This window comes from Ctenopharyngodon idella, chromosome 2 (genome assembly GCF_019924925.1).
Source record: "Ctenopharyngodon idella isolate HZGC_01 chromosome 2, HZGC01, whole genome shotgun sequence".
Taxonomy (NCBI): domain Eukaryota; kingdom Metazoa; phylum Chordata; class Actinopteri; order Cypriniformes; family Xenocyprididae; genus Ctenopharyngodon; species Ctenopharyngodon idella.
In genome coordinates this window covers 4,519,202-4,544,587 of record NC_067221.1, presented here as the reverse complement: position 1 = coordinate 4,544,587, position 25,386 = coordinate 4,519,202, and the positions used below count along the sequence as shown (strand labels likewise).

General features: G+C 38.3%; 1 protein-coding gene and 1 long non-coding RNA gene across 2 annotated transcripts in view; both read right to left on the bottom strand.

Moving 5' to 3' along the window:
* Nucleotides 1-25,386, bottom strand: part of LOC127498670 (NACHT, LRR and PYD domains-containing protein 12-like) — a 135,908-nt gene that overhangs the window by 14,269 nt on the left and 96,253 nt on the right. The window lies entirely within an intron of this gene.
* Nucleotides 151-12,675, bottom strand: LOC127524939 (uncharacterized). Its single transcript, XR_007933205.1, has 8 exons — nt 12,408-12,675; nt 11,074-11,157; nt 10,795-10,917; nt 10,640-10,698; nt 5,018-10,403; nt 4,765-4,887; nt 4,625-4,677; nt 151-4,128 (listed from the first exon to the last, which is right to left on the bottom strand). It is a non-coding gene; the product is annotated as an uncharacterized LOC127524939 (long non-coding RNA).

The following is a 25,386-nucleotide window of genomic DNA, read 5'->3' as shown; positions in this document are numbered from 1 at the left end:
TAATAACAACAAGACACAACAATGCACTGCATTACTGTAAAACTTCTCTTTTGCACTGAACCGTAAATCAGGGTTTAGGGTTTTTTTTAAGTACCTGTATTTATGTGAATAAAGAAGTGCTGGTAAACAGAAAGTAGTGAATTCAAAGGGTTTGTGTATTTAAATGGCATTTATTTACACTTTCACAGATGTTTCAGCCTCACAACATACAGTACTAAAATCAAATCGTGACTTTCCTCAAGCGTCCAGACTAAGACAATTTCTTAATATTTTTTAAAAACAAATCAAATAGAAAATATAACATCTCTCCTAAGTCACACACCACAGAAAAGGTTATAAAATAAGAAATAAAATATAATATATTTAACAAGGTTTATACTTAAAACAGCTGTCTTAATAAATTTAGTTAATTTTGCTGTCAGGTGTGCTACTGTTCAAAAGTTTGGGGTCAGTAAGATTTTTAAATGTTTTTGAAAGAAATCTCTTATGCACCAAAGCTGCATTTATTTGACCAAAAATACAGTAAAAACATTTTGGTTTCTAATGTAACCTTGCTTCCCTGAAATAGACGGGAACAAGACATTGCACAGTTGATGACGCCGTGGGGAAAGTCTGGGGAAAGCCTGACTGAATCACATCTGTGTAACTACACAGACAAATGGCATCTTAGCACCAAAATGGGCGTGCCCATATAAGCTGCCGCTGAGTGCCATTTCAGAATCTTTTGACTGAGGAAAGTGGGCTAGCGACTGCTAAAGGTCCTGATCTACTCACTCTTTGCCTGGGGGTAAAAACAAGTTTGAAATTCGTGAGCAGCGGAACACTGTTATCAAACATCCAACACCACCCACATTACTGAGAGCAGCGTTTAGATGAATGTGTAAACATGTGCTGTGTACTTTCCTCTTAATAACAAAATAAACACACAACAAAAATGAGAAAACAGCAAGACTTTTTATAAAGAAAGCATATGAAAAGCATCCGATCATAGCAACATGGATCTGTTTGCACCAGCTCTGCAATTCGCCACTGCAGTAAAGTCACGTCACGTTTATTTATATAGCACTCTATACAATAGACTGCTTAAAAGCAGACCACTTTACAGTATTAAACATGAAAAACAGTGTCAGTGCCTCATTTCTCCATAAGTACAACTTCATTTTCTACTATAAAGTGACTCTCCAGTGTGTTCGTGCTTTTACCAGCAAACGTCATATCAGTTTGTTCTTAGATTTCGCTTGAAATATATCAGGGCCTTAAAGGATTAATTCAAAATGAAAATTACCCCATGATTTACTCACCCTCAAGCCATCCTAGGAGTATATGACTTTCTTCTTTCAGACAAATTCAATCAGAGTTATATTAAATAATGTCCTGGCTCTTCCAAGCTTTATAATGGGAGTGAAAAGAGAATGAGATTTTGAAGCCCAAAAAAGTGCAACTATCCTCAAGATAACCACATGGGTCCAGGGGGTTAATAAAGGCCTTCTGAAGCGAAGCGATGCATTTTTTGTAAGAAAAACATCCATATTTAAAACTAAAATAACTAGCTTCCGACAGACGGCCATACGCATCGATTTACGGCGAAAGAGTGACCTTATGTATGACATAATGACGAACGTGGAAGCGCAGAGGAGAGAGCAAAACAAAACACCGGTCATGAATTAGAAGTCTAAAACAAGAATTTTTAAAGAGAAATGTTCAAAGATTTGGATATAAAAGAAGAGGAGCTTGAGTTTGTTGCCCAGCCCTGTTTGTTTGAACCGTGACATCTAAGCTTACGATACTCCTACATCGTGTCAGAGGTGACTCTATTGGCGTAAGTTGATGTGTGTACGGCCATTTTTACACCTAGGATGGCTTGAGGGCGAGTAAATCATGCAAGCATAATAACACGGCAAGCGTATGCAATGCATTCCCATCTATCTCAGGGAACCGAGGTTATGTTAGTAACACAACATTTCCTTTCGATAACGGTTCACTCAACATCTCATCAGTAGTTGACGCTATAGGGAACGCAATCCAACAGCGTTGTGTTATTAGCAGAGAAGAGGCCCTGTGAGCCTGGCTCAGGGATGGAGCTCTGATCCGAAGACCTTAACATCGAGGCTGCTGCTCAGGGTCCAACACTACCCTGTCACTCGGGGAAGGGGTAGCGCTTAACACTCCAGGAGTGATGCCTGACTTCAGGCTCTGCTTTGGGCTGGGCTTGAGCAGATGCTGGTGTTGGTTTGATGGGCTGCTAAATTGAAGAGCACCTAGGGTGAATGTCGTCCAGTGATGCCGAACCAAAAAGGCCCTTAGGGGACACTGGGGAGTCAAGGAAGGCTGTCTTGTCGGCAAGGAAGGCTGTACTTGATCTCCTTCAAGTTCAGCCAGATGTGGCCCTCATGGACCACCAGGCAGCAGAGAATCCTCTCGCTGTGGGGAGAGTAAGGCCCAAGGTGCCAACATGAGCTCACCCATTTGCTCAGCCGCATGACTCTGCAGATTTTTCCTCATAGGATCCTGAAGAGAACGGGGGAGTGCAAGGGACGGGGTCGCTTCCTTTAAAGAAAGTAATCCGCGAGTGGCCCAGGCAGGCAATGAAGGGGTAGCAGTGCCCTATGCCCTACCTGGAATTTTGCATGAAACACCACTGAAATTTGCTCTTTCAATAGCGAGTTAACTCGTCGCATAACTCGCTGGATAGCTGCAGGGGAGAAGCATCAGCCTCAGCTGAGTTCATTTCTTCAGCGCTACAAAGTCTGCCGCTGGGCTCATCAAACAGTGAGCAGGCAGGCTTCTTCTTCTTAGTCAGTGAGGAAATGATCTTCAGTCTTCGAGATTCTGATTAATGACACTCAAAGGTGGCTTATATAGGCAAATGGGTCCGCCCTGAGAAACCGCACTGAGATGCCAATGTTCTGTGTAGATACACAGACGCTATTCAATCAGACTTCAGTATTTTGGAGAAAGGTACTTTTCCCATAGCTAATGACACACTGTCGAGGGAACCGTTATTGAAAGGGAACTGTAATTTTTTTAACTAGTATTAAAATTTTAAAGAACTGTTTTCTATTTGAATATATTTTAAAATGTAATTTATTCCTGTGATCAAAGCTGAACTTTCAGCAATCCTTCAGAAATCATCCTAACATGCTAATTTGCTGCTCAAGAAACATTTCTTCTTATCAAAGTTGAAAACAGTTGTGTTGCTTCATTTGTGTGGAAACCTTAATAACTTTTTTTTCTTTATTTCTATTTGAAATCTTTGTAACATTATAAATGCTTTATGGTGCATCCTTTCTGAATAAAAGTAGGCTATTAATTTCTTAAAAACAAAAAATCTTAATCCCCTTTCACACAGAGCATTGATCCCAGAGTATTACCATAAAATTGCCAGACAGAGTTCATTCTGTGTAAATGCAAACACGTCCAGGAAAAAAATAAAATAAAATAAAATGCACAATTGTGGTTTCTCGAGAAAGAAATATCAGATCATAAGCAAACTTATGGGGACTCTGCGGAGACATTACATGTCACATCCTGATGTCACGTGTCTTTACGGGATCTTTATAAGATGTGTGTGAACGCACAGATTACAGAAAATCACTGGCAGTGTGAATAACACAAAATTAAATGATTCCAGGACAAGTCATGAGACACATTGTCCGTGGATTTTCCAGAATCTCTGTGTGAAAGGGGCTTCAATGACCTCAAACTTTTGAATGGTTGTATAAATTTCTCTTGTCTTTCCTGTCTTACTGTTTAATAGGCTTTTCTTGTTCTACAACCCTCCTCGAAAAATTGAGACACCTGTTCAATGTCTAATACAAGAACTCCAGAGCAAACATTACGGTGACACTCTTATGCATTAACCACTGTCGATCACTTGATCTGCTCAGAAAACAAAACAGAAAATACAGAATGAATTATGATAAAAAATAAAAAATAAAAAAATAAAAAAAAGAGTAAAGGAAAGAAGCTGGATACTCCATGTAGTTTACCCTACGGCCCTCGCAGCTGTGGAAAAATATTGTTCTTATTGCCATCATTTTTTGCTTCTAAAGTGGCATTGAATTGTAATGTCAATTTGTTTCCAAGGTCATCAATAATGTCGACAGTCAGGTAAACCTGATATTCTCCCTGGAAAGTAAAATAGCAAAATCTGTTTAACTATAAGATTAAAGCTTTTAATTTTATTTCTTTTTTATATTATTATTTACAACTCCATTTCCAGAAAATGTGTGACATTTTGTAAAATGCAATAAAAAACTAAATCTGTGGTTTGTTGCTTCTGTCCTGGCTTTTTTTTTTTTTTTTTTTTTTTTTTTTTTGGAGTGTGTTGCAGCCATCAAAATCAAATTGTGTATTTTTACAAAATACAATTAAGTTGGTCGGTGAAAACATTGGAAATATTTTCTTTGTACTTTTGTCAGTTAAATAAAGTTTAAAGATAATTAACAAATCAGATTCTTGATTGTATTGCATTTTACAAAATGTCCCAACTTTTCTGCAAATGGGGTTGTGTATAATATAATATATAGTATATATTTTAATACATCTAATTTCTGAAGGATCCTATTAAAATAATACAACACATTTAAATTGGAAAAGATAAAGCATAATGTTGACTGCTCACCTCAGGGCCATAAAACTTTTTCACGTAAAATGGAACAGTCTCATGAAGTGTTTCTGAAACAAGGAAGCAATCTCAATGATATCCCAGCTGCATCACCACACTACAAGATACTGCAGTAAACATATTCGAACATGTAGTACCTCCTTTGATGATGTAACATATTTTGCAGTCCTCACAAAGAACAGATGGCTGTGTGTGCTCCAACCACAGCTGACCTTTGTAGTGAACACTACAATGAAAACCAATACGACTGATTGTGAACACTGAAAAACAAAACAAGGTCAGGTCATCAGCTCACATCAAGGTTTGTTAAGCTAAATTATAACGATTAAATTAAACAGGGGCTGTTCCATATTATATAATATAATCAAGATAAATATTTCATTAACTTACTTGGGATTACTGTATAAGTTATAGTGTAAAAAGACACTCCTAGAGAGCAGGGGGAAGCAGTCATTGACAGGTAATACAACGGTCCTGATTAAAGAGAGAGCATTGGAAATAATGAAAAGACATCTCAAATAATTAATGTTTTAATATTTTCTTTTGTTACTAATAAGTGGGTTCCCTATCTGTCAGTCACTACGACGTTATGTCGACTGACAAATGGATCTCACTTGGGAGCCCCAATCACCTCTGAGGTGTAGAAAAATGGCCAATGGAATTTGCCAAGCCACTCATTCGATTTTTGCTTTGGAGCTGAGTGGTTGTTTTGTGAATGGAGCGATCACTCTTCCAGTTCGGCTCTAAAGAAGTTAGCAGTAGCCCTCTTGCTGGTGATTGTATGCAGGGCCGGTGCAAGCTCAGCTGCCGCTCTAGGCAAAACACTGTTGTGCCGTCCCCACTTCACACTCACAATTAAACACGATCTTTGAGATGCATGTGAAAGACTGGAGGTTGTATATATTGATAAACTTGCAATAAAATAAAAGCATGCACAAGCAAGTTTTTGGATTTTTTTTTTCATACTGCAAAACAAAACAAAAACAAATTCAACACGCAACCACTAGCTGCAAATAATGCAAACTCTGTATTATATTATATAATAAGAATATCTCCTGGAAGATTTGTGAGAATTCCCAGTGGGCCACTGGTAAATTGGGCCGGCAGTAGTCTACCACTTCAACAATAAGACAGTTTTACACTGGATGCGACAAGCACTCATTTTCAATGAGAGAGACACGGAAAGCAGCAAATCGGTGGTAGTTCTAGTAGTGGCTAGTGATGGGAGGACAAGGAGTAGATATTGATGGTTGCGCATTACTGGCTCATCTGGACCTGGTTATTGGACCTGAGGCTCCTCGCGGCAGCCCCTTCCAGGCGGATTTCCCTGAGGAAGGACCTTCTTTCTCAGGGACGGGGAACCATATGGCACCCCCTTCCAGATCTCTGGAAACTTCACATGTGGCTTCTGGATGGCACATGGAGGACTTAAGTGGCCAACAGTGGTGGTAGACACTATCACTCAAGCCAGAGCTCCTTCTACTAGGTGGGCTGGGCGACACCTCCAGGTTGAGCCGGTTTCTTCCTGCCTGTCACGTACAAACAGGTAAGTTGGGTGAAGGCTGGCTCTGTGTCTCACTTGCAGCACCGTTTCTTTCGAAGAAGCAGATGCGAGCGACTTCTGTGGTCTCCATGAGTTCCTCAGTTGGCATCCTTCAACAGTCAGACGTGGTAGAGGCATTGATGCCAGGCCCAGTACTTGAGATGCATGCCTGGTTGGTCAGCCCTTTTACTGGGCTAGTTGCCCCGTATGTTGTGATTATATGTGTATTCTTCCACTGTATAGTTTCCCTGTTGGTAAACTCCTGTCTTTCCCTTGGCAAATTCTTCTCTGCCCCCTCTGATTTTTCCATATGCCCCACAGGTCAGTCCATATGTGTATTTCCACATGTTCCTCTCTACTGGCCTCTGTAGCATCCCTCTCCACCTGGACTAGGTACATTTTCCTAGCATTATCACACTGGTCATAGCTGAAAAAACGACTGTCTCCATAGAAAGCCCTGTCCCTTCCACCCCACAGGCATGGAGAACAAAGATTTTGGGCTTACATGGGGGTGCTGGGTAGGTTATGACTTAGCGAGAGCAGTTGCCAAAAGGGCACGTTACAGCTTGCCAACATCTGCATCGCCAGCACTCATAACACAGTTCAGTGGTTGTGGTGCAGTCCATAGGGACCCCATTTGTCAGTTGACATAACATTGTAGTGACTGACAGATAAGAACCTTCTTGGTTATTGTTGTAACCCTTGTTCACTGATTGAGGGAACAGAGACATTAGTCCACAGCCCTGGTCTACCCCGCCGAGTGGCTGGGACACCGTCTCGGCTCCAAAGCATAAACCTAATGAGTGGATGTGTGCCACAATCTTATACACCTGTATGTACGGGGGATGGCTTGGCATAAGAATTCCACTCGCCCATTTTTCTAAACCTCAGAGGTGATTGGGGCTCCCATGAGAGACTCATTTGTCAGTTGACATAACATCTCCATCAGGGAACAAGTGTTGCAACAGTAACCAAGATGTTTCCAATTATATTATATTTTTGTATGTACATGATATCGTTCAAAAGTTTGGGGTCAGTATGTTTTTCTTTAAAGAAATAAAAACTGATCAAAAGTGACAGTAAAGACATTTATAGTGTTACAAAATATTTCTATTTCAAATAAATGCTGTTCTTTTACATTTTCTAGACCTCAAAGAATCCCCTCAAAAATCTATCAAGGTTTTTACAAAAATATTAAGCAGCACATCTATTTTTAACTTTGATAATAATAAGAAATGTTTCTTGAGCAGGAAAAAAAATCAGCATATTAGAATAATTTCTGAAGGATCATGTGATATTGTAATGTAATGACTGGAGTAATAATGCTAAAAATTCAGCTTTGCCATCACAGGGAAAAAAAAAAAAAAAAAAAAAGCATTTTAAAATATAATACAACAAAAAACAGTTATTTTACATTGTAATGTGTCACAATGTTACTGTTTTTACTAAATTATTGTTCAAAACAATAAAGTCTTGGTGATCAAAAGTTTTACTGGCCCCAGACTTTTGTATTGACATATAGTATATGTTTGTGTGTGATTATGTCATTTTTGCGTGTGTGTCATTTTTAAAAATATTTGACATTCCACTTACCATCAAAGGTGTACCAGATACTAAGATGTTCTGAGGAACATAATAATCTTCTCTCTGCAGTCACAGATGACATACAAGATAAAGCAATAAACCAGAGAAAAGTTGAAGAGCACAAAAGCACCATATCTGTTATCCTTCATGAACAACACCAGTGGAAAATCTCTGTCAGAATGGTTATGTACAAGTTGGGAAGCTGGAGTTCAGAACAACATTCAAACTGACCATTCTCTAAAATCAGTTCTTGCTTTTAACAATGCACTGTATTGTTGTAAAACACATTTGGTTTGAAAGCCACCACAGGTTTTCTGTTAAGTGCCAGTGGTTATGTGAACAGAGAACTGTTGAAAAAAGGAAGTTTAGCCATGAGATGAAATCATGAAACATGCAGGAATTCAGTGGGAACCGTATGTGCATGATTTTAGTTTCACACGTTTCAGCACCATAAACATAATGACATACAATTTCTGCAAATAATGTATTAAAACAGTCCAATGAAACAACAAAATGGAATTTCCCGTCTCCCAGCTGTTCACATCACTGTGTGTTTTCATGAGGATGTATGGCAACCACACTGCTGGAACAGTCAAAACTTCTCACCTTTAGGAAAATAAAATGTTTATTTATGTCAGATTATTTTATAGATCAAACGCAATGAAATCAACAACCATCAACAATTAGAACAATCTAGCAGAGTATGAGGCGTTTTTACAAGTCTGATCAAAACCAGTTCCCAGGTAGATCAATTTCACTGCCATTAAAATGGCATAAAAATACTATGCATACCAATACTTTGAGAGAGCTTTGCTTTAATGAGACCAAATCTAATATGAGAACTCCAGATATGAATATAAATTAACCACTGAAATCACTTGATCTTATCAGAAAACACAGAATGGAAAACAGGAACACACACATATAACCCGTATTTTAAAAACTTCATTATGAATGTACTTTTATTTGTATATATCATATTAACAGCAATAATACGATGTTTCAGTTGTGGCTGCCTAGCTTTGTCATGGAAACATTTCATGTGAAGCTAATGATGAAATTACTAAATTACTTTTATTGCTCCCTTCGCCAAGTGCATTCCAAACAACTTCATTATCGCACACAAGTGCTCTGCTCCCTCAAAAGTGCACACTTCAAGGGCTCTGTCCTTCAGAGTGAGTAGGGCATAGGGATGCTCACTTCTGATAGGAATTTGCCCTTGAAATGTCCTGCAAATTTTAGCTCCATCCCCAATTAAACACACCTGAACTAATCAAGGAGGGGTCGTGGCCTAATGGTTAGAGAGTCGGGCTTGTAACCCGAAAGTCGCCGGTTCAATTCTTGCATGATTCTTGTTCTTGTGAATTGAAGGCTGGGATGAATGAACAGCACTCTCATCCACCTTCAATACCACGACTGAGGTGCTCTTGAGGCAACGAACCCCCAATTGCTCCCCAGGCGCTGGAGCAAAATGGCTGCCCACTGCTCTGGGCAGTCAATCTCTGCCAATGCTATTGTCTACTCAGCTTAGTAGGCTAAATAAGTGATTTCTGAGTGATTTGTTTCAAAAGTGCACCTCAAATATGCTAAACACTGAAGCTTGAATGTGCATGTGCCACGCACACACATTTGTGCTTCTTCTATTCCTCTAAATGACAGTTGGCAAACCCACCTGAAAGTGCACACCGCCACCTACTGCACAAAACGTAAAGTAAAGGATCAGGCTTAGTATGTAAATTGAAATAGCAAAGTGGGTTAAAAAAGAATTACTTTGGGCAAAATCTATATAAGGAGCACCCAATCCTGTTCCTGGAGATCTAACTACATGCAGAGTTCAGATTCAACCCAGATCCAATACACCTGTCTATAATTATCAAGTGCTACTTGAGATCTTAATTAGCTGTTTCAGTTGTGTTTGATCAGGGTTGGAGCTGAACTAGCTTGCATCTAAATATCCACTGAGTTTAAGTATCTCTTATCTTTTGCTATAATGTTCTGAGGTAAACTGAATAAGTAAACTGATGATTTTTTTTTAATCTTACCATCATAGCTGTACAGGCTATACTTTCTGAGGAGCAAACCAAATGTCTCTCTGCTGAGGACATACAAGACAATGCCACAATATGACAAAGAAAAGCTGAAAGGTACAGAAGCACCATTGCTGTTCTCCTTTAATGGTTTATGCTCAAAGCATTAGCTGTCTTAATAAATTACTATGTAAAAGTTTGGGCTCAGTAAGATTTTTAAATGTTTTTGAAAGAAAGCTCTTGCTCACCATTTGATCAAAAATACAGCAAAAACTGTCATTTGTGAACTATTATTACAATTTTAAAGAACAGTTTTCTATATGAACATATTTTAAAATGTAATTTATTCCTGTGATCAAAGCTGAATTTTCAGCATCATTACTTCAGTCTTCAGTGTCACATGATCCTTCAGAAATCATTCTAATATGCTGATTTGCTGCTCAAGAAACACATATTGTTTTTATCATGTTGAAAATAGGATTTTCTTGTTCTTCAACCCTCCTCGAAAAATTACATTCTAACTACCAGTACTTTTTATTTGTATAGTAATGTTGAAACGTAATGTCAGCCTTCTTTCAACATCATCAACAATGTTCACATCCATGTGAATCTGATATTCTCCCTGGGAAGGAAAAGAAAATAAGTAAGTCTTGTTTCATAGCTTCCAATGGATCATATTTTCATTTGGCATGTGCTTGTATCCAAAGCAACAGTGCATTTCCATTGTTTATACACATGTTCACTGAGAATCGAACACGTGATCTTGGTGTTGCCATGCCATACCAGTTCAGCAACAGGAATAACTTATAAAATCTCATTTATCATAGAACAGGTACAACATTAGTCATGAAATCTCACCTGAGGAGCAAAAAAAGTATTTCTTTTAAAATAAAATGGACAGGTTTCATGCAGTGTTTCTGAAACATGAAAACACTAATTAATATCAACAACTTCAGCACTTCAACTTCAGAAAGAAGTAGAGTGCGGTAAACATATATTTTAACATGTATTACCTCCTTTGATGATGTAACAGGCTTTAACATCCTCACAAGGAATATCTGGTTGTGTGTACTCAAGCAATAGCTGACCATTGATGTAAACTCGAGCATGATATCCGACACGAGCAGGTGTGAACACTGAATGACAATAAAGTTTATTTCAAATTTAGAAAGCCAAATTTGCAAAAATGGCATTGCACAGTGTTAATAGCAAGCTCAAACATTAAGTTGCATGACGCATAGATTTTATACATAATGTAATGATTCAGGAGCATTCAGTTTTAATAAACTTACTTGGGATTACTGTATAAGTTATATTGTGCCAGGCCACTTTTGTAGAGCAGGGGGAACCGGTCACTGACAGGTAATACAATGGCCCTGGATAAAGAGAGAGCGTTGGTTATCACAAAAATAAGATAATAAAATAAGATCCGTCACCACAGGTTGCTCTAATACAGAGCCCCTAAAGGGACATTGTGATGGGAGAAAATGATATGGGAGAAAAAAAAAAATACATTTCGATGATTTTGCTTTCCCCAAGAAACTTTGCATTTGCTTGCAAAAATTTTGTGTTGTAAATAAATGAGGTGTGAGGAAAAACTAGGTTATATTTCAGTGTGGTCCCACTTTATATTTAGTGTCCTAAACTATTATGTACTAACATTTAAATTAATCTTTTGATACAATGCACTTATCGTTTACATACATGTTTTTACATTTTACTTAAATTAAAATATATTATTATTATAATTCTGATGCAAGTACATAGTGGTTAAAGACACCTAATATTAAAAAATGTGACCCCAACGTGGCTGCTGGAGGATCTCTGTGAACCCATGAATCATGCCCCCTAATCTCGGAGCAGTTTTATACATTTGCAGACATTTTAATAGACATTAGCATAATTAAAAGGAATAATAGTAGTTAATAGTAAATTATTGGCCTGTTTAGATGAGCCATCCATGGAACAAACAAAACAAGCCCTCAAAATTGATAAGAACATACTTGATATTTAATCTTTAATCTGATTAGTTAATTGGATTTGATAGATTTTACTTTCAATAAAACATTTGCAATGGGTTTGAAAAAGGTGTTTTTATGCACGTTTGGACTGAGGTTTTGTTGTAATTACACTGTTCTGACCAGCAGGGGTCACCAGCGTGTGGCGTTTCGAACGCTTTGGAATAGTGAATCATTTACGAATCTTTGAAAAGCTTGGTTTTACTACAGCAATATTGTAGTAATACTACATTAAAACTGTAGTAAACCATGGCTAAAACCATGGTTCTGATTAGACATGCCGATATTCGGTAATATGATATATCAGGATAATGAATATGCATGATATTGTTATCGTGGGCACTTCAATTTATTTATTTATTACAAATTATTCAAATTTTTATAATGCATTTTCCAAGCAGAAAGACTTTGTGATAATCTAAATGACCAAAACATGATGTAAACTGTGGAAATGTTTCTATCTTACTTCTCTTTTGCTGATAACGATTTGAACCACCGGAGTCATTGAGTAAAAATGTCATATATTAACACAGGCTTCGAATAGACCAAACTGAATCATTTAGCGTTGTATAACAGCATTGTTTAAAGAAAAAAAAAATTCAACTCACCTTCATAGCTGTACCAAACACTAACTTGCTCTGAGGAGCAGAGCAATCTTCTTTCTGCAGAGGTAGAGGACATACAAGGCAAAGCTATTATAATATAAAAAATAAAAACTGAAGTGTACAAAAACATCACTGTTATGTTTTCCTGAATAAAACTAGTAGACCTCTCTGTCTGAAATAACTAACAACAGTTAAATTATCATAGTGTCACTCTACTAACTCTGTTTCTGTAAAACATCCCCTTTCGATTGATAGTTCACTGTTTCCCCCCTATAAATAGCACTGGTCGTGAGAATAAGATAGAAAACAGAAGTTGGGCCACAAGATAAAATCATGGCAGGGAATTGAGATAGTGTGTGCAGATGGTAAATATCCATATATTTACACTTTTATACAGGTTTCTACATCACAAAATATACTAGATGACATATTGTTCCTGCCAAAATTTAATACACATCAACAGTCCATTGAAATGTACACATCTTGGTTTCCCAAGCTAAATCTCTCCAATGTTGGTGGACACATTAACTTTTATCTGGATAGTGTTTCTTGACATAAAAACTAGTGAACATCCTGCTTACATCAGGGATAATGACATCACTCCGATGGAAAACAGTTCATTTCTCCACTAGAAGGGCGCTGTAGGAGATGGCTGTGTCCTTGTTGTGGTTAGGTTAGGTTTAAGAAACTAACATTTAAAAAAAAAATTGATTGATAGCTATATCCAGGGCTTGACGTTAACTTTTTTGGGTGAACTAACCCTTTTGAACATTGAGATACAGTAACCACTTGTCAGGTGTAGACATTACATTTTTTTTAGACATAAGATTACAATTAATTTACATTTTTAGATTTAGGGGGATTTTTTGCCCCCTTAAAACAACAGCATGAGTGTGGCAAATATTCCCATTGCTGTGTGAAGCCAGACGAACACCGACTTGGATTTTTCTGATGATCTGTTCTTGATTTTTTGACAGACGCCACAACCCATGTAAAATCCCAATCTGATACATTTTATCATGTGGAATTTTCCCACTTCCTCAGATAGCAATATTGTTCTCTTTATAATGTTATGTAATATTACAGTCCCAGTCATAGTCGTAGTTGTGAATTGCTGTTTGAGCTGCATGTGCTGAAGCTGAAGATGATCACCGGCACAATTTACTACAGCGTTAATTCTTAACCAAATACATCCTATCTGAGATAAATCACATATAGATAGGTCTACACAAAATAAACACAATATTACAACTTACATTTGCACAAACAAAAGGCTGCGAATGCACACGCAAACTTATAGTCATGATGAAGGTGTAACTCTAGCTGTAAAATGATCTCAAACATAACTCCGGCTCACTCGCTTCATTTTCCTCGTGTCTGCTTTACTTGTTTCGTGGTTGAGCAGCACGCACGCGCATAAACCTGCTTAATCGACAATCGATAAGTTTTATAGATTAAATGTATTATCGACAATTAATCCATCATTGATTAATCGTTAACATCCCTAATACTTAACTAAGAATGTTTTGGGAAACACATATTAACGTTAAGGTACAGCTTAAGGTATGATTTGAGAATGACGTAGAGTGAAGAAGGTTTCGGGAAATCCAGCCCAGATCACAAAATACTAAGGTGAAAATGTTGCACAAATATAATGTGAACTCAGACAGCTGGAAGCCCGGCAGATGTAGCGCACTTTCCGAAATGGTTTCACTCAGCCAGGTTTCAGTGAAGCACGGCAGCAGATTTTGAAAAGTCTTTGTTTGTGTGGGTAATAAGTAGTTCATCCGTTTTGTTAGGAAGGTATCAGAGATTCACTAGATGGATATTTGGAAGCGCAGTTTAGAAGCCATGTTCCCGGGGCTTAACCACTGTCAACAAAACGTCTGAATAATCAAAAACCGGAAAAATGTTGTCTGGTGTGTGTTGCCTTATGTCCAGTAGTTCGTCTCTGGTGAAACTGATTACAAAATAATGACTAAACAAAGAACAAACAAACAATAACAGCAAAAGAATAGAAGAGCTCGATACCGAGGCTGACATTCGTGGCGCCGACTTGATCCAGATGGAGTGTAACGAGTTAAAAGTAAATACAAGTTGAATGTAACACATTGCTTTTTCACTAAAATCCTTCTATTGTATTTTGTATTTATTTATTTCTGTTTTTCTTTGAATAATATATGTTGATTCTACTGTTCACTATTTAGACTTTTATTTTGACATTTTCTTCTGGCGCGCTGCTGACGCCATTTTCAAGTGACTGCGCGCCTCTCGCCAGTTCACATTGGTTATGCTGGGGAGAGGTAAGCGTTTTTCGGAGCTCTTCATTTTATGAGTGAAATAAGTTTACAAAGTGTATAAATCGACTAAATATCTTATTGTAACCAGTACTGAGACTATTTGCAGTGTTCTGTTGTATGTTTTATACGCGAGTGGATTAGGAATGTGAAGTTATATCGTGTGGGCCGTATGATATGTTATCCGCTGGGTTTTGAGTCATCAATTAGCTAACAAATGTTATATTATACAGGATTGTCTCGTGAAACGCCCACCAGAGTGAGATATGAACTTTATACATGTTAATCCACAGGAGTGAAGTTAATGCTGGCCGTGGCTGTCATTAAAATCCCTTTTGGTGAACTGCATTAGAAGTGTCCTGAGTCTTCTTAAACACAACGCAGATGATGGTAGCGGCGGTCAGCAACGGACCAGTTACAGGAGCAAAGACTCTCTGTACATAATGTATAGAACTGAGATTTGCATTTTATGTACTTTTAAGAACTTAGATCAGTACTATATTAATGCATTTCCATACTTTTTTATTATGCTGATATTGCATAGTCTTTAAAATAATCATCATTTAATTAATAATTGGCAGTCACCCTGTTGAACACCCTTGATTTTTAGACCTTGAAAAGGGAAATTTTTGTTTTATAGACCAGTAATTAGTCAGAGCAAATACTATCATTTATGCTACCATTCATGTTCCATAAATCCTCAAAGCACATATGACTGATTAGATACACCACATGTAATGACTAACTTCAGCAGGTAGAGGGCAGCATTTAACTTTGTTGTAACCAAAGACCATCAGTTAAGACTGGAGGTGTGTTGATCCCTCAATCCCTCCAAAGGTCTCTTAAAACAGAAACTCCTACAACAGGGAGTCTGTACCATGAAACTAGTTTAGTTTTAGATTACTTTGCGCCAACCTTGGGTTTAAGGTACCATGAAAGTGGGATGGTTTTACCAGCGATCTCAAACCAAAATTGGACATCAGCTGTGAGCAAAGTGACATCTCTGATGCAGCAAAGTCACTCCTCCAGTCCAAATTAAAGTTCAGTTCACAGTAAAGGAATTTTAAAAACAAAATTGTGAAAAATGTCTTATATAGCTTCTGAAGGGCAGTAGCCTACTAAAGAAAAAAAAAAAAAAAGACAAATTTACACAATCATGAATAAACAAGCATCATGAATTAATAAGCATTTAGGATGTGACATTAGAAGAAGAGTTATGATTGCCATAAAGTTCTGCCATGTTTTACTGTATATATTGCACATATTATACACTCCTTTTAAGTTTTACATTCCTGGACTAAGTGCAGTGTTCACACACTCATTTTGCTACACCCAGTTTAACAATTTTGAAGTGTAAGTTATTTGTTCACAGGTGAAGAAAGAAAGCCTGAGAGAAGAAGTGGCATATTCAGTTTGAAAGCAACATCTAATGAACTGTAAAGTTGCCGATTACCTTTCTCTAAAACCCTCTTCACAGAGCTTTATCACACAAATCATTCAACCACAATGAATGATAATTGAGAACTGAATTTGTCAGTTTCTTTTATTGAGGAAACATATGGAGAATAATCAAAGTTGAATTCTGTGTGTAAAATGTTTATTAACAGTGGGAATATTAACAAAGGTGTGCACATAATTATAAATACAAATTGGATATTATATACCAAAATGAAACTGTGTTGTAAAATGTGCTAATCATGTAATCCTAACATTTCATATTGTTAAAATGTAAAACAACATGAAATAGTCTCACAGTAACATGTTCTGTGATGCATTTATTTTACTTCTAAAAAAGTAATATTTAGCACCTGCAGTTAAGACTTCATGACAAGTATACTGAACTTCATAAGACATTTCATAAGAATTGAATAAGACCATCAAAGAGAATAAAGTAAATGGCCAACAAATGAAGTGTGGTCATTTTCATTATCACAGATCATGTATTTTTCAGGAGACGCACATAGACATGATCTCCTTCCTCTAGAGTCAAAGAGATTGAATTAGATCCTGTGTCATAGCGGTCACTTAGAGGATAATTGAAAATGGTTATCATCTGTTGTCCATTTTTAAAGAGTCTTAGACCCATACTTCTAGATGAGCGGTTATGTCCAGTGATAATGAAGAAATAGACACCTTTAACAGGTGCTGTGAAGATACCTGTAATGGCTTGTCATACGTCAGATGTTGTTTGTTTCTTTGTGTCATCTCCCAAGTCTGAGTTAAGTCATGTCAAGTTATGTTTTCCCCATTGGGGTTGTTTTGTTTGTGTTTTGTTATATTTTTATTTCTAAATAAAGCCCTTATTTCCTGCAAGTGAGTCCTCGCTGATTCCTTCAACATCGACCCGTGACAAGATGGTTAACACTTTTTCTGACAAGAGGATGCAATGAGACCAAACAAGAATTTATGATGTGGTATCACAAGAAAAGTGAAGCTTCATTGCTGTAAATGAATCAGGACTAAACTAAATGTTTTAAGGTCATATTGGTTAACAAGTACATCGAATTCTATCTGATCCAGACCACATGTGATTCCAATCCCCAAATTATTCCCAGGTGGACCTCTCTGACCATATCAGGCCCCCCAGACACCTAAGATTGGCTTCACTCTGAGGCCCTGTCCACATGGAGACGAGTTTGGCTGTATACGCAACAATTTTGTATCGTATAGGCGTTTCGTCCAGACGGATCTGGCGTTTTCAGAAGGTGAAACCGCTATAGACGGCATCCCACCACCTATATGGACACTATCTTTTGAGAACTGAAAATTAGGATCTCTAGTGCCTTACTAACCTCTGCACTAGAGTAAGCAGGACTCAATGCTTTAATCACAGCCAGTATCTCTTCCACAAAAAGATTGTGACAGTTTTTATAGGATAGGTGCATGAGCAAAGATAGTATGATATGACTGCATAATGTTTCTTTTATATAAATGGTTCTTCATATATGTAATTTAACATTCCCCCTCCTCTGTTACTAGGCAAAAGTGAATTTTTAAATTTGATTAGCTCAGCTTGTTGTTCAAGTTATAAGGGTTAAATTGAATATAAAACTCAGGCAGCAGTCTATACTTGTTCCCTCCATCTACATCAGTTGTTTTATCACACTAATTTTCATTTGGCCTAGGATCTAGGACATATTGTCCTTAAAAGCATATTAGATGCACCCTTGCGAGGCTGAGGAGCTAGAAAGTGACGTCTCTGCACATCAACATCCTCAAGATGAAGGCAGTGTGGCAGGCACTGCAACATTTTCACCATCCGCTAAAGGCGAGACATGTCCTGTTAAGAACAGACAATACCACAGTGTTTTTTTTTGTTTGTTTGTTTTAAATTAACCACCAAGGGGGCACAAGATCTCAGAGCCTGCTAAAATTGGCACAAAGGCTTTGGAGAAATGGCCTCTCCGAGAGCCATATATCTTCCCGGTCGTTACAATGAGATAGCGGACTCACTATCTCGTGCCAATCCCACAATCCCAATGGACTGGCAGATTCACAAGGAAGTGATCAAGTCAATTTGGAACACCTATGGCAGGGCAGATGTGGACCTATTTGTGAACAGACGGACAACTCACTGCCTGATGTGGTTTTCAGCCAAGGACGGGCCAGAGGATCTGGGTTAGGATGCGTTGACACACAGTTTGTACGCATTTCCACCCCTGCCATTACCATGGATGACGTTTTGACTAATCCAGTAGGAAAGGCAACCCATTCTGCTAATAGCCCCATTCTGGTCGAACAAATATTGTTGCTTTTACTGACAGGCAGGCCAAGTCCACTGCCAATCAGACCAGATTTATTATCTCAGGTAGACAGGATGTTGTGGCACAACAGGCTCCACACACTGAAGTTATGGTTTTGCTTCTAGGGGCAACCCAATCATACTGGAATGTTCACAAGGGGTCGAGCACACGCTGCTGAATGCACGTGCACCTTCTACATGTTGGGCGAATGCAAACAAATGGAGAGCTTTTTCTCAGTGGTGTGCAAAAGGGAGAATTGATCCTCAGGTTCGGCTGTGTCTTAAGATAGATTATCTTATTGGGTGACAGAGGTAATCATGCATGCTTATTGTAATACAGGTTATGAAGTCCTAGCCTTTGTGAAATACCATTCAGTATGTGCTGTTGGCACTTCCTGGGCAGCCCTGCGTGGTGTGCAACTATCTGACATCTGTGATGCGGCAACGTGGAAGACACCTATTTTTGCCAGATTTTACAGGCTTAATGTGGCTACAATGCCTCCAGTGTGCTCTGTGATGGTTACAAAAGATTCTCAACTTGAATAAAGGTTAATTCATCATTGACAAAGCATCTGTTGTATAATTTACTAAGAGGATAAATCACAGATGATCCTTTTAAACTACCTGATGGGCAGTCTAACCTTTGTGACTACTTTGGTATGCGGCCTCCACTAGATAAGTTAGGATACTGCTCTGGTGGTCCAGAATGAAAGGAAGTAGAACTGGGGGTTACAAAGGTAACCATGGTTCTACGACTAAGTGGAGGACCACCAGACTTCTGGATTTTAAGTGACCCGTCCCATGTATTATACTCCAGCTATGAACTGTTACCCTCCGGGAGAAGGTACAGGATTCCACACTGCAAACTGAACTAATTCAAAAAATTGTTTGTGCCGGTATCTATCAGGTTGCTGAATCTGGAGCAGTGACACTTCTTTCTATGTCCTAGTGTATGTCTATTGTATGTATTGTATTTTTAATATTTTTAGGTGTACCAGGTGATGTTGGAATGTTTTGAGTCTACTCCAAATTTCCCTACCAGGAACAATAAATTATATTTCATTTCATTTCACTCGGGTAAACGGGAATGGCCAGAGAACAGACATGACATGACATGGACATGATACTCGGCAAAGATACGAGCACCAAGGAAAGACTGCACTAGAATAAGTTAGGATACCACTCTGGCGGTCCTCCACTCAGTCGTAGAACTATGTAACCCCGTTACATTTGGTACCCAGAGACATTTTCATTGCATTTACACAGTTTTGACCAGCAGGTGTTGCCATCGTGAGACGTTTCAAGCCCTTCGAAACAAGCGAATCATTTTGTGAATCAATTGGTTCAATTGCAGATCTGCCAAAAAATCATAAAATAGATGTTTTCACTCATCCACACATTTTAAGCATGTATGTTTTGTTTATATAGCCTATCTGTCTATAAAAATGTGTTTTTAAGACAAATGAACATTCTGCAGCATAAAAGCCTATTTCTGTTTTAAAATTTTTTATTCATTTGATTCTTTTATCTTCAGTATGGACACATGGGCAAAGAAATACCACAACTGCACAAAGAAATATACCACAATTAAAAGAATCCTTCAAGCAACAAATAACACTCAAATTGAGTTCAGCTTAATTTAACTTGTCATTTAGTTTTACTTTTTAGTGAACTTACAATGTTTCCTTTGATCATGAAGTCTGTTGAGCTCAGTTTGATCAAGTCCATCATCATCTGTTTGATGAAAATTTAGAGATTAGTTCAGCACTAAGAACAATTTTTCTAAAAACAACAAAAAACACTTATCACAAACCACAACTTTACAACAAACTTCAAAGATCTGTTCAGTCAAAATACCAGTTATTTACAGATCTTTTCTTTAACCAAACACAAAATTATTAAAGAGCAAGGGATTATGGGTATTCCACAGCCGCAATGCTTCTCCAGTGAGCATGATCAGTGAGAATATGAAGTTCAAAGTGCTTAGCCTTAATAGTTTTACAACAGTAAACTAAAGTTTCTTTCTTTTTACAGTACATTAAGTTATTGTTTCTGTTTTCTCACTGATGAATCCTCATAAAGATCAGCGGCTAAAGCCTCAAAACTCCCACCTTCAACACAACTGCTTGATACAGAAGACTTCAGTTTGAGATCCTTACCGCCTTTGTTCTTCCTGTTCACAAACACTTAAAACACTTCTAAATCGATTTTACTTACAATTTCTAGGTATTTCTAGGTAATTCATTTAATTCTAAAAAGGGTCTAAAACGTTTTTAACAGATTTACTTTGGTCAAAATATCTGTTATTGTTTTGTAGTCTTTTCATCCATTTTATGTGTCCATCCGATACTTTGTCACATGACTTTTTGAACCCTCAGTGAGTCACAAACTGACTGTCCATCCAAATGCATTAAATAAGCAAGTTCTTTCCAAATACAATAATTCAGGTTGCAGTGATTTTGCCAAGATATGTTCCTGGATCAATATTTCTGTCCAAAAACACAGTCCTAACTCTATCCCTACCCCTTAAACCTAACCCCACCCATAACTTACCCCCTAAAATCAGAGGGAAATGATAGTGAATAACACTGATTTAGAAGCGCCTAACCCTGGTTGTAAGCCTAAACTTGACATAAACTGTAAACTTGTCCCTCAAATCTGATTGGTTGATTGGAATGTTGATCCAGAAACATGTTGCACTTGTTGAAATCAGGTTCGCCAATGAGGTCCTCTTACTTTGTGAAAGAGATTTCATTAGGGAAACTCTGATGCTTATAGATTGATATAATTTAGATGGTATAATCTAATTTTTCTTTTGAAATATTTTGCAGTTGCTAGGATAAAGTGTTAATGCCTTAAAGGGATAGTTCACCCCAAAATAACAATTCTGTCATCAATTATTCACCCTCATGTAGTTTCAAACCTGCATTTTTCTTTCTGACTCTTTCGTTTGTGGAACAGAAACACTGAAACATTTCTCAAAATATCTTCTCTATTGTTTCCACAGCAGAAAGTCATACATGTTTGGAATGATATGAGGGTGATTAATGATTATTTACATTTTTTGGGTGAACTGTCCCTTTAAATATACTTAGAATGGGAATATTTCCATATTTATATATTAGTCAGACCAGCCCAGGTAGACAGCACAACTGGGTCAATTGCGGCTGAGTGTCGGCTCACTCGGCTGTGTTCTGGCAGTGGCTCACCAAAAGTGAGCCAGATCTGGCCCAGTAATGGTTGCCAGATTTGGCTAGGCTTTGGATGTGCGGCACATTTAGCCACATTCGGCCCAATTTAGGACCATAAGTGCAGCTCTGATTTTAGGTGCGATAAGGCCACACAGACCCGGACCAGTTTAAGTTGAATGCTGGGGGTGGGTCTCCTTTTACAATGTGGCAAATTGTATGTAGCAGTGACCCTTAAACTTAAATGTAATATCCTTTCCCTGTCAATGTTTGTATTAGTGTATTTTTTTAAATTCCTACTTCTATAATATTTTTTCCTTTTTTCTCCACATTCCCTTTTTTCTTAACTAACTAAATTTGGAAATTATTTATTTAATTCATATAATGAAACAAGCTTAAAGTGGTTAAAGGGAACTTTAAAATTGTTTCTGCTATATTTGACATCTAATGATGACACCTGGCGGGCTTTTTGTATTGCTAATTGCCAGAAGACCAGAAGAACTTGCTACCGTGGTGAGTAAGCCTTTGATAATCTAACATATAATATCATTTTAATAAACCATTCTACACATATAATATCAAAGTAATGTTTATTTATAATGAAGCTATAATTGTGAGTTGGCTGACCTAGGCTGCGTTTACACTGGCACAAAAAAATCAGATTTTTTGCTCACATCTGACACAGATCGGAATTAGTTGCACACGTGTAAACACAAAAATCTGCACGAGATCCGATTTTTCTGCATCCGATCTGAGCCACTTCCAAATGTTGTTTTAAATCAGATACATATCCGATATATGGACATTCGACCTACGTCTAAACACGCATATCAGATTCCAATTGGAAATCCAAGACACCACACGGCGAGGGTGGCACGTTTGCTTAAATGCAAAGTACACACAAGCATCATTCATTTGAAACATGTAATTGGGAACTATATTGGAAGCAGTTAAATAAACAATGTAATATAAAATACATTAATGCATTAATAATGCATTTTAAACCATATAAATCCCAACGGAATTATAATCAGAGGCTAAAAATACTACCCATTTAAAGTCTGTTGAACCACTGGGATCGTAAAAATGTCGTAAAGGAGACCTGATTCCTGGGAGGACTCGATTTCTCACCACACCGGTTAATTTAAAAGAGCCCACCGTGTTTTTTTGTTTGTTTGTTTTCCTTAATAAACTAAAAGCTTCACTGGGTATACTACTTTCTCTCGCACACGCTCTCTCCCTCCTTCGCTCTCTCGTTATCATTATATTCGAATTCATTCAAATAAATGTAATCTTACTTGCTACATTATTTCACTTCAGAGTTATAGATCTAACAATTGTAGATAAAATAACAAATGCAAATTACCTTTATTTTCAGGTCTATATCCGTTCAGTCAGATTTCACGCTACAAAACATCCATGACACTGACAACTTATCCATTCTGGCAGGTTATCATGGCCTCTCGACGTGAAATATATATATAATTTTAATAGCACAGCCATTCAAAACTTGAGGGTTTAACATGTGCATAGTTAAGCTATCAATGATAATCATTTTGGCCGGGAATTAATGTAAACACAGATACTGGATACCAGTCGCATCTAAAGTGAAAACACACTGGTCAAAAAACGTCTCAGTTTACGCATGTAACCATGGTTCCCTGAGAACAGGGAACGAGACACTCCGTCTTAACGCATTTGGGGAACGCCTTAGCGGGAACCAGTGTCTGAAACGCTAGCATATCATGGCAATCGTATTGGCCTGCGACAGCCTATGACGTCACTACTAGTGCCACCCGAACGCACATAAGTGGCACCTAGAGAACAAGTCATCCGCTTATCATCTGAAGGGACTGTTCAGCAGGCGGCCCCGAGGCATGGCAGGGAGACGCAGTGTCTCGTTCCCTGTTAACAGGGAACCATGGTTACATGTGTAACCTGAGACGTTCCCTTTCGAAAGGGAACTCGCACTGCGTCTTAACGCATTTGAGGAACAAATACCCACGCCGCCATGCTGGGAGGCCTACCAAGGCCGTTCAAAGGCTTGGAACCAACAACTTCAAACAGAAGGGGTCCCTTTAAGGGAATGTGGCCAGAGAGCCAAAAGGAGCCCCAGCCAGTCACTTCTCAGGGGAGCATAGTCTACGCTGACTGCCACCAGGGAGGCCGATCTGGTCCTACTTAGTAGAAACCTAGTCTGACCAGCAACCTGTCTGTTACCAAAACAGAATCTCTAAAGCACTAGCCTCCAGAGGAGGGGTCCAGAAAGAGGGACTGCAAACTGGCAGTAACTGGAAGTAACCAACTCAGACCGGACGTAGAGACGGGCATCCTGGGGAGCAGAACTCGGCATAGCTCTTAGAACCCTTGCAATCAAGGGGAGTTACTCCGCTCAACCTCTACAGAGCGCTTCTTAATAAGCACTCTGGAGGCTGAATACTTTAAAAAGGGTCTCTAAAGAGAGATGTACATCCAGCTCCAACAGGAGCTGATCGATCAAGGGAGTTCTTACTAAAAAGAACCCTTTAAACCTCAATGACCAACTCAGGGGCGAGGTCCTCAGTCTTCAATACTGACCTCCCAAGGAGGTCTCACAAAAGACCTTCAACCTTCCGATCAGACCTTTGCTGCCGTGATTGTGGCCCATCGCCGGCTCAGTTTTAGTACCCAGTCTCGGACCAGTACCGGCTAAGTGTACCATTTTTGCTTGTGTGATTGTGGCCCATTGCCGGCAATGTTGGCTCAGTTTCAGTACCCAGACTAGGACCTGTACCAGCTAAGTATAGCATTTTTGCTGGCGTGATTGTGGCCCAGTATTGGCTCAGTTTCAGTACCCAGTCTCGGACCAGCTAAGTGTTCAATTCTTGTCGGTGTGATTGTGGCCCAATGCCGGCAGTTTTGGCAGCCGGACTCGGGCCAGTGTATTTGGGCCGATTCTGGGGTGTCATTCATCCTACGTCTATCCCAAGTCTGGCAACCACAACTGGGCCGAGTTATTTCTTCTGGCCTGCCAGATCTGGGCCATTATCGGGCAGAACCGTTTTGGCTACCTGGCACAGTAGGCCTAAGTAGATTGTATATTGCCACTAATGGTTTCTACTATCAACTGAGCTCACAATGCTTTCGAGAAACGCAGCCCAGCATGGTTTCTTCTCCAACAATTCCAAATCGCTCATATGGTTTTATGTTTAACATCTACAACTTAACATTTATTTAAGAAGGAGAATCTCTCTGCATCTGCTCATGTAGAATACAACAGACAAGTGAACTTTTCAAACAAAAACAATTGTTCTTAACTTTGAAAGACACACAAATCCTGTTAACTGGTAAAAATGTTTAGTTTGTTCTGTGGATGGAGTCCCTTCTAGCCATACCAAGACAATATACTGTATATCTGTATATTAGCAACAGACAGACACATAGCTAACTTAATATAAATCAGAATAACAAAAAAAACCCAAATATATTCTGTGCATAAAATTTAACAGAGGTAATGTAAATGTTTGAAGTAACATGTAGACTTTATATCTTTTGATAGATTTATGTGCTATACTTGACAATCATGCTTATGATTAGAAACATTTTAATCATTATGGATGAGTTCAATCCAAACATTATTAGAATTGTAGGCCTGATACTGAAGAGCCTGAAGATTTCTGCTGACAGACTCATCTAAGTATCCATCAGAGGAGTTTGACAATTGATTTTCATCTAGATTGTAAGCAGGAACAGAAAAGAAAACAATCAGTGTTCAG